The sequence below is a fragment of the Alligator mississippiensis genome, chromosome 2, assembly GCF_030867095.1.
Source record: "Alligator mississippiensis isolate rAllMis1 chromosome 2, rAllMis1, whole genome shotgun sequence".
Classification (NCBI taxonomy): Eukaryota; Metazoa; Chordata; order Crocodylia; family Alligatoridae; genus Alligator; species Alligator mississippiensis.
Window position 1 is genome coordinate 128511006 of NC_081825.1, and position 16310 is coordinate 128527315.

General features: G+C 43.6%; 1 non-coding gene across 1 annotated transcript; it reads left to right on the top strand.

The window, feature by feature from the left end:
• The first annotated feature begins 15728 nt into the window (after positions 1 to 15728).
• On the top strand, positions 15729 to 15893 carry LOC132248960 (U1 spliceosomal RNA). The gene has a single exon (XR_009460429.1). It is a non-coding gene; the product is annotated as a U1 spliceosomal RNA (small nuclear RNA).
• The last annotated feature ends 417 nt before the right edge of the window (positions 15894 to 16310 follow it).

Here is a 16310-nt window from a genome sequence, read left to right on the forward strand (position 1 = left end):
AAGCTCTTTTTTTGGGATATACTCTTTCATGCCTTGGGTAAGTCTTTCACAATGTGCCTGGCCACAAACATCCTAGAGACTAACTGCTAGTCTCCCTCTTATAGAGAAAAGCTATTCTTCTAAGTTTTTAAGATCTACAGAATCCCAGTCCCTTTTGTAACTGGTGAAGCACTTCCTTTCTCAAATTCTGTTTTTCCTTCTCCCAGATTCTCCAGGGTCAGAGAGAGTCACACACAGTTACCAAGTAGTCTGACAGTTTCCCTGCTGTTCTTCCACGCTCTTTGCACCAAATCCCTTCATTCTTTCCTAACCGTGGCCCCCAACCTACTTTCTGACCCTCACCTATGTAGGGCCACTTGCTGCTATGGCCTAAATCCTACAATGAGGTGAACTGAATGAAGGGTCTGAGATAGAAGCGACACATGTCAAGAAAGTATTCAGCAGCTTAGGTCCACCTTGCTTTGTCCTTGCTGCCCTCCCTGAGAGTACTTTAGATGGCACTGCATGAATGAACTGTGACAGTAACTTTTCTTACTTACAGTGAACTACTCCATCTGACAATCAGCATCACAAGCTTAAGCTTGCAGAGAGGGAAGGCTCACAGGGAAAACTCAAGTGCTTGACTTTCACTTATTCCTCATTACAAATAACAGAAGTACTCTGAAGCATGAGACAGTTAACTCTATGTCAGGAATTTAGGGAATCTGTGTTTCTGAAAGATGCAGTAAAGGTTTTGACAGCTGGGGGCCCATGGGGTCAGGATGATGCAGGCAAAATGCTGAGGCCCATATTCCCAAGCAAACATGGGAATTACATTATGCTTGCTTATATGAGCCTTTATGTAATCTCCTATAGATCCATGGATTCTTGAAATGGCTAATTTTTCCTGACTGGCCTACTTTCTCTCTGTTCTTGCAGAAAGAAAAAAATATCAATACACATTCTTTACCCGCAGGATTCCAGAATGGCACAGGGCTCCGCTAACATGTTCTCTGTTAGTGAGCAGATTAACAGCATTTTACTAGTTTTCCTTTTAGTACTATGACTTCAATAGCCATTATCCAATATTAGTGCCTCAATTTTCTTGATGCTAAAATTCTATTATTATCACAAATATTTTAACACTTCTCCCTCTGTCCCTGTAGGAACTTAAAGTAGGAGCACTTACGGTCTCTTTCATGGGTTGGGTAGAACAGATTCTTAATATCAAGGTCACCATCCCCATGCAGACTTCTCTCTTGAGTTGAAGAGTGTAGAAGATTCATTTACTTATGGTACTCTCACAGAGGTGCCTTTGTTCTGGGGAATGTGCTCTGCCCTGCCCATTCTCCTGGTAAACTCAAAGCAAAGATTGGGCTCCGAGCAAAGATTAAGGCTAGGATGGATTTCCCTAAGCCCTCTTCAGATAAATTTCCTAGGGCTCATTTTTAAATTTTACTTCTTCAAACTGTTGATTAAGCCTTCAGTAGGCTAGCAAAATAAGTTGTTGACCCTCTTTAGGGTGCTGGTTTTCAGACTTCCTAGTCACAGAACTCCTTTATATAACTTCTTTTGCTATGGAACTCCTACCTGTGGAGAAGTCCCTTTGTCTATAGCTTGACCAGCACCACACGCCTCTAAAGGGGTACACTACCTCCTTGGGGCACTCACCTGCCATGACTTGATGGTAACAATAATTGGAGAATTCTCTCCCCGAGAAGGAAAAACTGGCTCTGCCATCAGGGCTGTGTTCAATATTCCAAAACTAATCAGTTATTGCCTGTAACAGAGCCTCACAGGGGTCTCCTCCAACCCCAGCACCCCCACCATAGTCCTCTGGGTCTAAGTACAGGCTCCTGCTGTTAAGGTGTCACAGCTAGGAGCAGCTCTCAGTACCTTCCTGGATGACTCCCAGGAAGCCTCTGCAGTCCATTAGAAACAAAAATGCAAAAATATGGCCCAGGATATTCCTCAACCCTAGCCTCCCCTCCCATACAGGTTTTCCGCTCTTACTACTGCTTGTGTCCTGCTGGGCTATCTGCCCTGCACTCCTAGCCTATGAATGCTGGATTTTTTGGGCCCCAGCTCAGGCTCATCTGTATTGAGGGGAGACACCTGGGCTGAGTTAACATCAAGTGACTCCTCCCCAGAGGTTATAAACAGCCTGGGCTGGTTCAGCCCTATCCTAGTGTTTCTAAATAGGGCCTTCCCCTTCCAGGGGCTCTGTTTCCTACTGGGAACCTTAAGGAGACCAAAGTGTCTCTGTGTTCTCATGGGGCTCCCTGCAATATAGGCTTTTCCTGCTGAGATGCTTCTCCCCTCCACTTGAGAGCTCTCGGCAGGTAAGGATTTCATAGATTTTTCATAGACATTAGGGCTGGAAGGGACCTTGGAAGATCATTGAGTCCAGCCCCCTGCCCAAAGGGCAGGAAGTCAGCTGGGTTCATAGGATCCCAGCAAGATGAGCATCCAGTTTGCTCTTGAAGGTGTTCAATGTAGGCGCTTGAACCACCTCCTGTGGCAGGCTGTTCCAGACCTTGGGGGCTCGGACAGTAAAGAAATTCTCCCTTATGTCCAGCCTGAAACGGTCTTGTAGTAGTTTGTGACCATTCGACCTAGTCGTCATCCCTTGGGGCGCTCTGGTGAACAAACGTTTCCCCAGATACTGGTGGTCACCCCTGATAAACTTATAGGTGGCCATCAGATCACCCCTGAGCCTGCGCTTTTCCAGGCTAAAGAGCCCCAGGGCTCTCAGCCTGTCATCGTAGGGTCTGCTTCCCTGACCTCTGATCATGTGCGTGGCTCTTCTCTGGACTCTCTCCAGCTTCTCCACATCATTTTGAATTGTGGAGCCCAAAACTGGACGTAGTACTCCAGCTGCGGCCTCACTAAGGCCGAGTACAAGGGGAGAATGACGTCCCGGGATTTGCTTGAGAAGCATCTATGGATGCAAGCCAGCGTTTTGTTTGCTTTACTAGCCACAGCATCGCACTGCAGGCTCATGTTCATCTTGTGGTCAATGATGACCCTCAAATCTCTTTCTTACATAGTGCTAGCCAACATAGCACTGACAAGCCTATAAAGATGCTGTGGGTTTTTCTTCCCAAGGTGGAGAACCTTGGATTTATCGGCGTTGAACACCATCAGATTCTCGTCCGCCCACTTGCTGAGCCTGTCCAGGTCAGCCTGGATTACCTGCCTGTCTTCTGGTGTGGATGCTTTTCCCCAAAGTTTGGTGTCATCAGCGAACTTGGCCAGTCTGCTTCTGACTCCAGTGTCCACATCATTAATGAAGATGTTGAACAGTATGGGTCCAAGGACAGAGCCTTGGGGGACCCCACTGGTCACAGGACACCATGATGAGTGACTTCCATCAATTACTACCCTCTGGGTCTGACCCCGGAGCCAATTTTCCAGCCAGTGGATCGTGGAGGACCCAAGGCAACAATTGGCCAGTTTCTCCAAGAGACGATCATGGGAAACCAGGTCAAAGGCTTTTTTGAAGTCAAGTTATATGACATCAATCTCTTCTCCCTTGTCCAGGTGCTAGGTCACCTGGTCGTAGAAGGAAATGAGATAGGTCAAGCAAGACCTACCCGCAACAAACCCATGCTGGCTATCCCTTAAGATGTTGGCGTCGGCCAGTCCATTAAGGATGGCCTCTTTAATAAACTTTTCTAAGATCTTCCCTGGGATAGAAGTCAGGCTAATGGGCCTATAGTTAGCCGGATCCACTTTCCTCCCTTTCTTGAAGATAGGCACCACATTGGCCTTCTTCCAGTCTTCGGGCACTACACCAGAGCGCCAAGAGTTTTCAAAGATCTGCGCTAGAGGCTGGGCTATGATGCTCGTCAGCTCCTTGAGTACGCTGGGGTGAAGATTGTCAGGGCCGGCTGACTCGAAGGTATCCAGCTTCTCAAGATGTTCCTTCACAAAGTCAGCATCAATGGAGGGCAGGGGATCACCCTCACCCGGACTTCCCTGTCCTGTAGCGGGCATGGGCGTCCCATGGGACTGATGAAAGACCGATGCAAAGTACCTATTTAATAGGTTGGCTTTTTCCTGGGAGTCAGTTGTCAGTTGCCCCATCTGGTTCAGCAGGGGTCCAACGTTGCCCCTGCTTTTCCTCCGGCTCCCCACATATCTGAAAAAGGACTTTTTATTGTCCTTGATGCTCAAAGCTAGTTGGAGTTCAGTTGCAGCCTTGGCTTTCCTGGTCTGCTCTCTACAGGACCGGACCAGTGCAGAATAATCCTCCTTGGAGGTGACTCCCATCCTCCATCCTTTGTAGGCCTTTCTTTTTAGCCTCAGGAGGTCTGCTAGGTCCCTGGAGAGCCAGGGGGGCTGCTGTGCCCTCTTGCTGTCTTTCCTCCGAGATGGAATAGACTTAGTTTGTGCATTGAGGATCTCTCCCTTGAGGAGCAACCACTCTTCTTGAACTCCCCTTTCTCCGTGGTCATGGTCCCTTAGGGCCTCACTGACAAGCCTCCTGAGCTTGTCAAAGTCGGCTTTCCTGAAGTCAAGGACTTCCGTGTTGCTGACTGACTTGCCAGCTTTTTGGCGGATGGTGAAGGTGATCAGCTCATGGTCACTGTCACCCAGCTTCCCATCGATCACTAGGTCGCCGACTAGGTCATCCCCAGTAGCCAGTACCAGGTCGAGTCCTTTCTATGAAGGTTTTAGTTCTTTCCATGCTCCCAGACCTGTCTAGGGGCTTCTTCTGTTTGCTGCCTCTGAGCTGACTCTGCAGTTGCCCTGTTTCAATGCTCCTGTGGCCTGCCCCTTTACTGTTGGGGCTGTTTGACTTCCAGATACTAAGGGCAAGGGAACGAGCATAGATTTTCCTCCTCCCACTCTCTTTGCTCTTCTATACTATCCCTGGCTTCATGAGCCATATAAACTGACACAGAGCCAGGCAACCTGGCCACACAGTGGCAGTGCATTGTCTCCCAGTCTACTCTGCCATTACCTTCAATCTCTTTGTGACCTATTGTGGAACCCCAGCATTGCATGGGACACAGTGGAAAACCACTACTTTAGGGAAATAATTCTAGCCTTCAGAGATTGAAACAGGTTAGAAAGAAACCAGACAAACCCAAAGGTCACAGTAGCAACCCATTCCATCGGGTGACAATTTGGATGCTTTAGCTATATACTCTTAAAAGTATATCTACCCTGCTATTTAGGGTCAGCCCTAAGAGTTACTCTCAGTCGGTCTGGTTTATGTGTACCACCCACGTACTTTGTGCCGGCTGCACCCAAACACCACAAGAGAGACAAGTAGTGGATAGACTTGACTCCTAGGAGAGCTCCACTTCCCATTTATCAGAAGAACCCTTCTAGGAATCAATCTGCCTATTATGTGTTCTGGTTTTTTTTCTACAGCTTTAATTACAAGGCAGTAGAGACAGGCCTATTTGTTATGTAAATGGAAGTGAAGGGCCCAGGCCTTGGGGATTAGGGTGGAATACGGGCTGCTTTGTGAGATATGCTCATCCTCCCTGAAGGTGTCCCACCACTTGGTGTCTGGGAGCATGAATGTCATGTGCCTCCCGAGGCTGGGGGGGGCATGGTGGTGGCAGTGGCAGGCAGGCTGGGGGGGCATGGCGGTGGCAGTGGCAGGCTGGGGGGGAATGGCAGTGGCAGTGTCGGTGGTGGGGGTGTGGCAGTGGTGACTGGCGAGCTCTCACAGGTGGCCATAGCGGTGTCGGTGTTGCAGGGGGTTGATGATCAGCGGCTGCCTGCAGATGCCGCCGGTGATATCGGCAGTGGGGGAGCGGGGGTTGGTGATCGGCAACTGATCACAGGCACCGAGGGCAGCATTGGTGGTGGCCAATCTCAGGGGGTGCCCGTGCACCTGCGTACACCCCCTATACATTGCCAATGTCTGGAAGGGACATGAGGCTGAGATGATGGAGCGTGTGGAACATGAGCGTGTAAAGCTGGAGGTGGTGGGCTTTGCAGAAATGGATCAGCTTGATATCTCCTAGCCTGCTGAGCTGGTGTGCAGAGTGCCATGGGTTCTCTTGAGGCAAAGGCCCCACAGCAAGGTCTAGAGGGCTGAAGGATGTCGGTAGGCAAGAACTGCCCTTGAACAGGACCTCTTTGATATAGGCATGGGCAGTGAGCAAATTGGTGGCATTGACCTTCTGGATTAAGGGTCAGGACACATACAGTATACCAGGCCAGTGCAAAGGGATTCACCCACCCCAGCCTGTTAAAGGCCAAGATTATCCTCTGGCACACCTGAGACATCTCCATTGCCTGCACCACTCACTGTAGGCTTTTTATCAGGGGCTTGGCTAGGAGGTCAGTGCCCTAGCTAACTCCTTCTGGGGACCTGAAGGAGGAGACCAGCCTCCAGACCCTGAGGAGGTACTGGTAGAAAGCCAGTAACTCCTTGGACCATGCTTTGAGAGACCTCTCAGGTAGAACCCTCAGAGGCAGTGGAAGAATGTGTGGGTGATCAGGCACTATACCACCTGGTTACTGGCATTGCATAGGAGCCTCTGTAGGGTCTGAAGGTGGAAGATTTGGCCCTGGCCCCAGACACCGACCAAGCCCTGGGCCATTTCTTTATCCTCTTCCCTTACCCTGTGCAATGGAAGGCACAGGATACCTGCAGAGAACCTGTGCCATCTTGGCCTGAGGAAACCTAGTGTCCATCTCTGGATACTGACCAGGAGGTCTGCAGTAGAGACATGGAATAGAGTGCAGAATGGCCAGGTACAGGAAATTGTGGGATTGCTCTTTGGAGACCTGCTGTGTGTGTGGCTTAGGATCAAAGGAAAGTAGGGGTGCAAGAGACCTCATAAGGTCATCTAGTCCAAACTCTTGGTTAAGGCAGGATCATCCTCAACTAAACCATCCCAGCCAAGTGTCTATCTAACCTGCTTTTGACAGTTTCCAAGGATGGAAATCCCACAAGTTCTCTAAATAGCCTCTTCCAATGTCTGACCACTCTCATAGTCAGAACGTTTCTCCTATTTTCCAGCCTAAATTTCCTCTACTGCAGCTTGTGGCCATTGCTTCTTGTCCTGTCCCCTACAGCCACAGAGAAAAGCCCATCTTCATCCTTTCTATAATCACCCTTCAGGTATTTAATGACTGTTATCAAATCCCCCCCATCAGTCTTTCCTTCTCAAAGCTAACTAACTGTTTTTTCAGCTTGTCCTTATAAGTCTCGTCTCATTTCTGTTGCTCTGTGCAGAACTCTTTCTAAACCCCAGCTTGCAGTGCTGGGGTGAGTTCTGAACACACTGCAGGGCAGAGAGGACTAAAAGCTTGTTCCTAGAGAGATATAAGGGTAAGCTGAAAAGCTTTATGAAGAGGGTTTGTGGATTTGAATTAGCTGGGAGCCCTGGGTAGCAGTATAGAAATAGCTTTTTCTGACTCACATTTTCCTTTACATGTTCAAGTGAGGCTAACAAAATTTAATGACTTCCTGGTTCCATTGATTAAATCAGAGAAGCCCAGTCTTGAACTCAGTATTTTGTGTTAGACACTCACTTGCCCTTCCTGGAACTTGGCTGAGAACCTACTTGGTTTTCTATACTGTATCATATTTACTACATATATACCATAAGAAGGAACTATTTTAGATTGCTTAGAATAGCACACTTGATCTGGTCATTCAACAGCAAATTCCTTCTTATGTGCTTTCCTGGATCTAAAAACAATCCTGGGATACTTTTGAAAACTTGTAGGAACAAAGCCACTATCTGTCAGAGGATTTTATTCATGTTCTTCATCTGAATCATAGATTATTAAAGGGATAGTTTTTGGAGATTATATTTTAAGGAATTGCTCTTGTAGATCAATGCCTGTGATTGGGTTAATGTGGAAGAACTCTAGAAGGGAAAAATATTGATAGCAACACTCAAATCTATGAAATTTGTGAAACTGCAGTCTGTGAGGAATCCAAAAGCAACCTGTTTCACATCAGGGTAGCTTATCCTTGTTTAACCCTTCCTCCTGCAATGGGCAAACTCCCAATGGTTTCATAGGATCCAATCCCTTGTGGCCAATGGTTCTTCTTCTTTCTAAGGCCTACTTTATGCAAGACCAGAAAAAACTTTGGTTCTTATACAGAAGTAGGGAATTGGGCCAATATCTCAGGAATAGTTTAGGGGAAAAATTAAAGTATATCATGGTAGCTTAGCATTCTGCCATTCATCATAATCTTTCCTCTGTCACAGACTTGTTGAGATCCAGACAGTCAAACCTAAAACGAAACTAGGTGAAGCTATAACATTTCCTCTCACATGGCAACTGCTTAGTTACACACTGATAGTTGGGCAGGGGAATTTTAACAACATTATCTTCTTTCTCAAATGCGATTACGTAGCAGTCAGGCGTGGGGCCATTTTTACCCAGACCCCAATGAAATAATGAAAGGATCTAGAATAGACTGGAAAAATAAAATCTATCAAACCAATAGTGGCAGAGCCAATTACAGTCTGTCTTCTGCAGATCTAGCAATATAACAAGGACAGAGAGATCACTAATGTTGACAAGAGGGGAATTTGTAAATGCCTGAGACTAAGAATGCTGGACATTTTGATAGGGATATTCACTGGTTGCTTTCTTTTCAGTAATTTGGTCAGAGGGAGAGGAATATGAGGCCCTATACATGTATGGAGGTAGTACTAGTATTAGAGAAACCTGACAGCTGAATTTAGAAATATTGTAGGAAGATATTTTATTTCAAATTATTTATTAATCTGGAGTGCCTGGAACCCAGTTAAAGCAAATGCCCTCCACCTTGTCAAATGGAGGAAAATTCCCATGTAACTGGCTCCCTTACTTTTTTCAAATTCCATCTAATAAATAGATAAAATGGTGACATTTTATTTTCTGTGTCCGAAGCTTTTGATTTCTAGCAGCTCTGCCTACGTGCAAAGGCATCAGCAGAGTTATCATCTGAGTTAGTATAATTTCCTGCTGATATGGCACACATGCTGGGTTCTATAAAGTAAACCACTTTTTGTTCCATTTTCTTTTCCACTACTTTAAAATAAAATTTTAGAAAGCATATAGTTGTTCTTTCGTACAGAAATGCTTAATGACTCTATACCAGACAGATCAAAAAGTCTAAAAACTCAATTTCACAAGTTAGCTACAAAGCTAGGTGTTAAGTGAATATTTGACTCTATGTGAAACACAGGAGACTTTTTTCTGTTGTGAAGTGTTCTATGAGACAAATAGAAATAAAGACTGGATCTCTTTTTCATTTGTGAACTTGAGTAAAAATGATTGTGGATCTTATCTTGTTTCAGTCAGTTCATAGGTTTAGGAGAGCTGGTTTCATTATGTGGGAAAAGGAAATCCTGTAAAATATATTAAAATCCAGATGCACATTTTATCAAGTTTGCCAAAATACCTCTATGGTTATAGAACTAATAAACTCATTCCTATGCTCATGTGACCCAATTGCCTCCAAGTCTGAAGATAAGTCTGACTTCAATATTCAAATATATTATGTGTTTGTACAGTAGATGTGAAATGTATATATCTCAGTAGTAAATCACAACTGCTATCCATCTGCTAAGTATATTAATCTACTGTATCATGTACACCATACTTTAATATAAATGTTTACATTCAATTTCAGTGACAGAACACAATCAATTTGGGCAGTTAAAAGTGCAAGCTTTTGCTAGCTATATTTTCTGAAGCAGTGCAGTTGGTTTGGCAAGCTTTATACTATGTGGTCATTATACACTGTGTAAGTACATGGCGTGAGCAGCTAGCACTGTATAGTAGAATGATAGGGGCCATTAAGTGAAGTATAGAACTAAAGTACTGGATTCAGGTTTCCTAATCACATTTTGTTTACTTAAAAGTATAAATGTTTATCTAGAACCTGATTTGGGACATAAAATACATAGGGAAGCCAAACTAGGTCTTGATTCAGCAAGGCATGTCGGCATGTATATATGCTTAATAAGGGTGTGTGAAGCGGGCCCTGTTCAGTTTAGATTTGGCCTGAATTGGGGACAGTGATTCGATTAGTTGATTCGGATCACTTTTCTGATTCGATCCGGCTGAATCTGAATCTGAAGATTTAAATGCTGATTCGGTGAATCAGTGATTTGGACATAGACACAGCTTTAAAAGTTTTTCTATGTACCTTGAGGTAGCAGGCGTGACCTGTGATAGCTGCAATGCTGGGGCAGATGGAGCATCACACAGGAGTGCGGGGGGCTCTCCATGTGATCAGCAGCAAACCTGGAAGTGGACCAGAAGTACTTCCAGGTCTGCTGGTGAGTGTGTTAGGGGCCCCCGGTGCCTCCCTGGCTTGGTGATCAGCTACAGGGGGATCCTGGGTGCCCCACTAGATCCAGGAGGTACCAGTTGCTGAGCCGGGGGGGGGCACGGAGGGGCCCCCCACATGCTTCCCGGCAGACCTGGAAGTGCACTGGAAGTGATTCTGGTCCACTTCTGGGTCTGCTGCTGAGCATGCTGGGGGGTCCCCCGCACTTCTGTGGGACACTCCATGCGCCCCAGCATCACAGAACTCATGAGCCCCTGCTACCTAGAGGTAGGTAGAAAAAACATTTAAAGCTGTCTCCATGTCTGAATCTCCAAATCTCTCTGAATCGATTTGGAGGGTTCTGATTAGGTTCGGAGAGATTAAAGGGTCTCCTGATTCGATCTGGATTTGGAGATTCGGCCACCAAATTGGGCTTAATCTCCACCAAATCGAATCGGACTGAAGCTTCACATAGCCCTAATGTTTAAGCATATGAGTTGCTCCATGGACTTGAATGGAATAATCCTTGTGTTTAAAGTTGCATGCATGTCTAAAAACCTTGCTGAATTGGGATCTTATTATCTTGGATTTGTTCTGTTGATTTTTTTTTATTTTATGTCCACATTGTATGTTATCCTTGTTCAATTACACAGGGTTATGCTGCTGGGCCTGTAGCCAGCTGGTGCAGCCCAAAAAGTGAAAAGAGAAAAGAAAAATGCACCTGGGAAACGGTCATTCAGGGTGGCAGAATTTCTATTAGAGCTATTCTTCTCTGTTAGAAAGTAGTGATAGTGCTGCATGTGGCTGGCTTGATAGGTTCAAGGCAAGCAAAATTTATTTCTCTGCTCCCACAGGAATGAATCCAGTCCCATGTGCAAAAGAAATTATTTTGCCAAATATACAAAGGGTTGGGGGGGGGGGGGCGCAGAGATGGCATGCTTGTATTTTGTGACAAGACTGTGAAGTGAATGTTCCCACTTACACTGCAGTTGAAAAGCTCGTGTGTAGCATGCTTCCTCCCTTTGAAATACTCACTCCTTTCCTCCAAAATGTTGAGTGTGAGAATTAGGTGCTGTTATTATAATTCATCAGATGTAGGGCTAAGGAACTTCACAGCTATGTATCATGTGACTCAACCTATTAGAGCCATCTGAGCGGAAGGAGAAATTCTCTCTAGGGGAAAGTGTGAAGTTAGCAGGAAAGGAGAACGGTGGAGGACGCAATAGTATGGATATACGATTCAACTCCAGATAATATATACGTTCAATATAAGGCTACAATTCGGTCTTGGAGCTTTTAACTACATTAACTTTTTAAGCTTTACTCACTGAATGTGTTACCAGAACCTCAAGGCAGAATCTGAGACCTAAATTTATAGTTGTGTCTGTAACTATGTCAGTTAAGTAGTATCTCCTACATTTCTTGATCATAGGCACAATATGTTTTCTAAACTTAGTGAACCCTCAAATTTCAACAGGTGATTGCTTATTTTCCATTGGCATATTCTTGGGTGATTCTAATGACAGGTCAGTGTTACCTCTGGTAAAGTTATCCAGTTGTGGACTGGTCAGCCAGACTGAAACATACTGTAGACATAAAAAGAAAGCCAATTACTCTAGCGGCTAGCCACTATGAAGGAAATGCATTATCTGCAAACACTGTCCACATTTTCACAGACTCATGAAAACCAAACCATAGCATCTGGTATAAGTGCCTCTGGCCTGGTCATATACAAGGTCTGTTGAAATGTGGTATTTAGAGATTTGAATCTTCCAAAAAGGTAGTAAGAGCAACTCCCTCCTTTCAGGAAACACTATTCCCTCTGGTTGTTGCACCAGAAACTCAGCAGCTCTTATTTAGAATCGTCTTCTTTTTTTAATATTCCTTGAATTTGTTTATTATAAATCTGACCAGGTTTATCAATCTGCACAAATAACAGCCTACTCTATGTAGCAGTTTGTATTTTAAACTTCCGTATTCTGGTTACCAAATACAGAACAGGCACTTGAGGTATTCTTTAACCTGGATATTCATGGAATCTCTCCTTAACTCTGACCAGCAATATCTAAATTTTAGTTGTAGCCTGTGGGCAGTTGAATTACTGCTCTCTTGTGTGAACCATCATCTGTCTTACTCCAGCAGCAGGAGCTTGATTATTTGGATCCAGTGAGCCTTTTCAATTCCAAAATAATATAACTGTACCAATAAAACACAAGTAGAAAATAGTATTTATTTTTAGGAAAATAAAAAACAGTTCCTTCACTTCATGAAAAGCATATTCAAAAGCAATATGGAAATCTGGTTTCAATCTTAACTGTGGCTTCAAATAGATGCATTTTGAGCTCTGGCATAATCATGGCTCCAAAATAAGAACAGGACACACTGGCATGGGAACAGACGCAAGTCTTGAATTCTCCCTGCAGCCTGTGGAAATAAAGCAAAAGACCAGTGTCATAGCTTAGTTCTGTTTGCTTAATGTCCCCCAGTTTGTTATGTTCAGAGAAGAGTGAATAACTCACAAAACTAATGGTTATTCATTATGGAATATCTGATAAATTAAATGAGGAAAGTATACCAGCGTAATTCTTTCTCATCAGGGAAGGATCAGTCATTTATTACAGTTGTATAACCATGATGATGTGTTCATACGTACTAGCTCCTCGTATGGTAGGTATAGTCACACCCTACTTAATTTGCCCTGTTGCTCACATGCTTAAGCCAAATACTCCAACTGGTACCAGTTATGTAGACAGCCTTGCAGCTTGAGGCACAGGGAGATGAATGAAGGTGACTCCATCTGGAAACCCACCATGATGTTTTCAGCTTCTTTGCAAACAGAGAAAAACATGGCTACTTGTTGAGATGCATTTGCCTACAGACACAATTGTCCATTTTACCAACAGTCTATGTGCGTGGGGCAACTAAACACGATTCAACTGTCTGCCCCATCTTTACTCATTTTCCAGACAAATCATTTCACAAGCATTTACAAACAGCACTTCATATGACAAGCGCTTCCTGAATCAGCTGTTTGTGATAAAGAAAAATGTGGCTCACGTAAATCACAGCTGGGCACACTTATTTTTTTAAATCTTATACCATACATTATATTTCCCACTGTTTGAGGATATATAAGAGCAGACATGCATGAGGAGTCATCAAGACTCCCTTCTGTCTTTTCTGAAGGTAGAAAAGTCAGGGACAGCATTTCATCTACCAGTATATCAGGGGATGTCTGACAATGTTTCAAGATGAAACTGGATGCTTCAAGATGAAACTGGATGCTTATCAAGATGAAACTGGATGCTTATCTTGCTGGGATCCTATGACCCCAGCTGACTTCCTGCCCTTTGGGCGGGGGGCTGGACTCGATGATCTTCCGAGGTCCCTTCCAGCCCTAATGTCTATGAAATCTATGAAATGTAGTTGACAATTGAAGGGTGTATTAAGTATGTAAAAGTTGTCAGGGGCTGCTTTGGTGTGTTTTGGCTTTTGACTATAGTACAATAATGATTCTTGTGTGTCCTGGATAGCAGAAAGTTAAAGGTTTATTTTTACTTTTTTGGAGAGCTGAGGGATGTGTGAGAGAGGACATCTGAAAGAAGAAATAATAGGAACATGGTGAACTGTATTGCTGATTGCTTGGAGGATTTTACAGTGGTAGATATGTGGCTATATAAAGGTGTCCATCCAGTTGGGGTTAGTGGTTTAACATCTGAGGTTGAAGGGGTAAAAGTTATTTCTCTTTGGAATGGAATATGTTTTATAATATTTAATTTCATCCCAGTTCAGGATGAAGGATGTACAACTGAAGTGCCATGCATGAAAAAGGAATGCTTCTTTTTGGCCAAAAAGCCCTCCCAACTTGTATCAAGACATGCAATTTATGGCTTCTTGGGGCATAAGTACAGCTGGAAAAGGGCCATTTTTCTGTACTGAAACATAAATTAATTTCCATTTTCAGTATAGATCTCAGGGGGGAACTTCACCCTAACAGGAGTGAGGCAGGACCTACTTATAGTATAATACAAACTATAACAGAAAATAGCCATGAGAGGGGCACAGGCATGATCTTGGCTGTAACAGTGCCTCACTCAATGACTTTAATCAAGTCACTTAACTCTCAGTATTCTTGTGTGTAAAATTGAGACAATACTTATTTATCACACAGGAGTGTTTGAGTATTTTTTTTTCATGTGGTTACATTATTAATTGAAAAGGTTTGTTGCAAATTTAGCTTTTTATTGCTATCAAATAACTGGTGACCCAATTCTCATTTTGAAGAAAATATGTGTTATTCATACCTACTGACTCAATGATTTCCTGATTTTGGTTTATGGTTTATTTAACTGCTTACTACTGTAAACATTTACTCTGTCTAAAGACTTACTGATTATTTAAAATTGCACAACAGTATTTCTGCTCCCCTCTGAATACCTGAATCTTTCTTTTCTTTAAAAAAAAAGAACAACAAATGACAAATTATGAATAACGCACTGCTACTACAACTTTTTTGATGAATAATCATTCACATTAAAATATGAAGCCTTGGAAATGTTTAAACATTTATTATAGCAGAAACAATAGCTGACTCCACAAAGAACTACCTACTGAATTTGCTGTTTATGTTTGTGAAGATATTCACAGGTCGCTTTATTATCTGACCAGCTCCATTAAGCAGTGTAGCCCAGGTTATGGAATATTTACTCCCTAGGGCTCAGTAGTTATTCGTGTTATGCAGTTACACAGTCTTACTGAGGTCATTAAAAGTACTAACAGAAGTAACTGCCAGCAAAAGAGTCAGGCCTCCATAAGCTAGCCCTTAATGTTTGAAAGGTCTTAGCATGAAAAGTGCTTTTTATCTGCTAGGTATTAGATACAGTTTAAGTGGAAAGAACACAATGGGTAAATGCCACATTAGCAGGAAGAGACATAGGAAAAAAACCCACATAAAACACCAGCTTGCCATCAGGCCATGTAGTAATACATTGAATGCTAAGCTCCCTTTATACTCATACAAACCAGGAATAATGAAAATTCATTAGTGTGCATAGAATAGTGGAGAAGCAAGTTGATAAAAAAAACAAACAAACAGGAACAAAAATAGCTAAAATGACTCCACAACCAGCGGGCAGGAGAAGCACTACTGAAATTATTACGCCAGAGCCCAGAGCATACCTATTTTGTCGGCACATTCACTTTGGAAAGGGTAACCCTAAATATTTGCAAGTTTGTACCCTGCACGGTAGAAAAAGGAAATAAATTTTGTAGAGCTTGTGAATGTCTTACACAACTGTGTGGGAAATGTCATTCAAATGAATGAATAAATAATAGTAAATTTTAAATAATGATAGAAAATCCAAGTATGCACATGAGCCGTCCCTTGTGCATCCCATATGCCTCCTGCCTCACTCAAATTTGGAAAGAGTTCTCATCTCTGGGCCCTGCTACATGTTCAGATGAAAGCTGGATAGAAACCAGATATTGATTTGTTACATTTTCCTGGCAGGGAAGATACCATGATCAATAAGTTGTGTTTCCTAGGGTGAGTCCTGTCCCTTGCACTCTGGGCAGGCTGACCCCTGCAAATTTCCCCACTGTGTGAAACCTGACTCCACAGTTTTGTGGTAATGGGGGACTGCATTCTAGCTTTCCCTCTGGCTTGTTCCTCTCGGCCTTTTGGCTAGGATCAAGCAAGACTAGGGGGCATCCAAACTCTAGTGGGGACTGGGGCTTGCACATAGGATGCCTGCAGTGCCGGATTTAGCCTTAAGCTACTTAAGCTACATCTTAGAGCCTCACAATATGAGGTGCCTCTAAATAAGAAAAAAATAACCGACTCAATATCAAGTTTTTTAATAATCAGTTGGTAAATAAAGGAGATATGGGAAAATGACTCTCTAAGTATGGACATTTTCATTCTAATATGACAAAAATATACATACACTGGATTATTTTTATCATATGGGGCCTTTTAAACTGGACATAGTTTAGGACTATGTCTGCATTGTCTTAATCCGGCACTGGATGCCTGCCATGGATTTGGGGAGTACCTGAAGCCCCAGATTGATGTGTG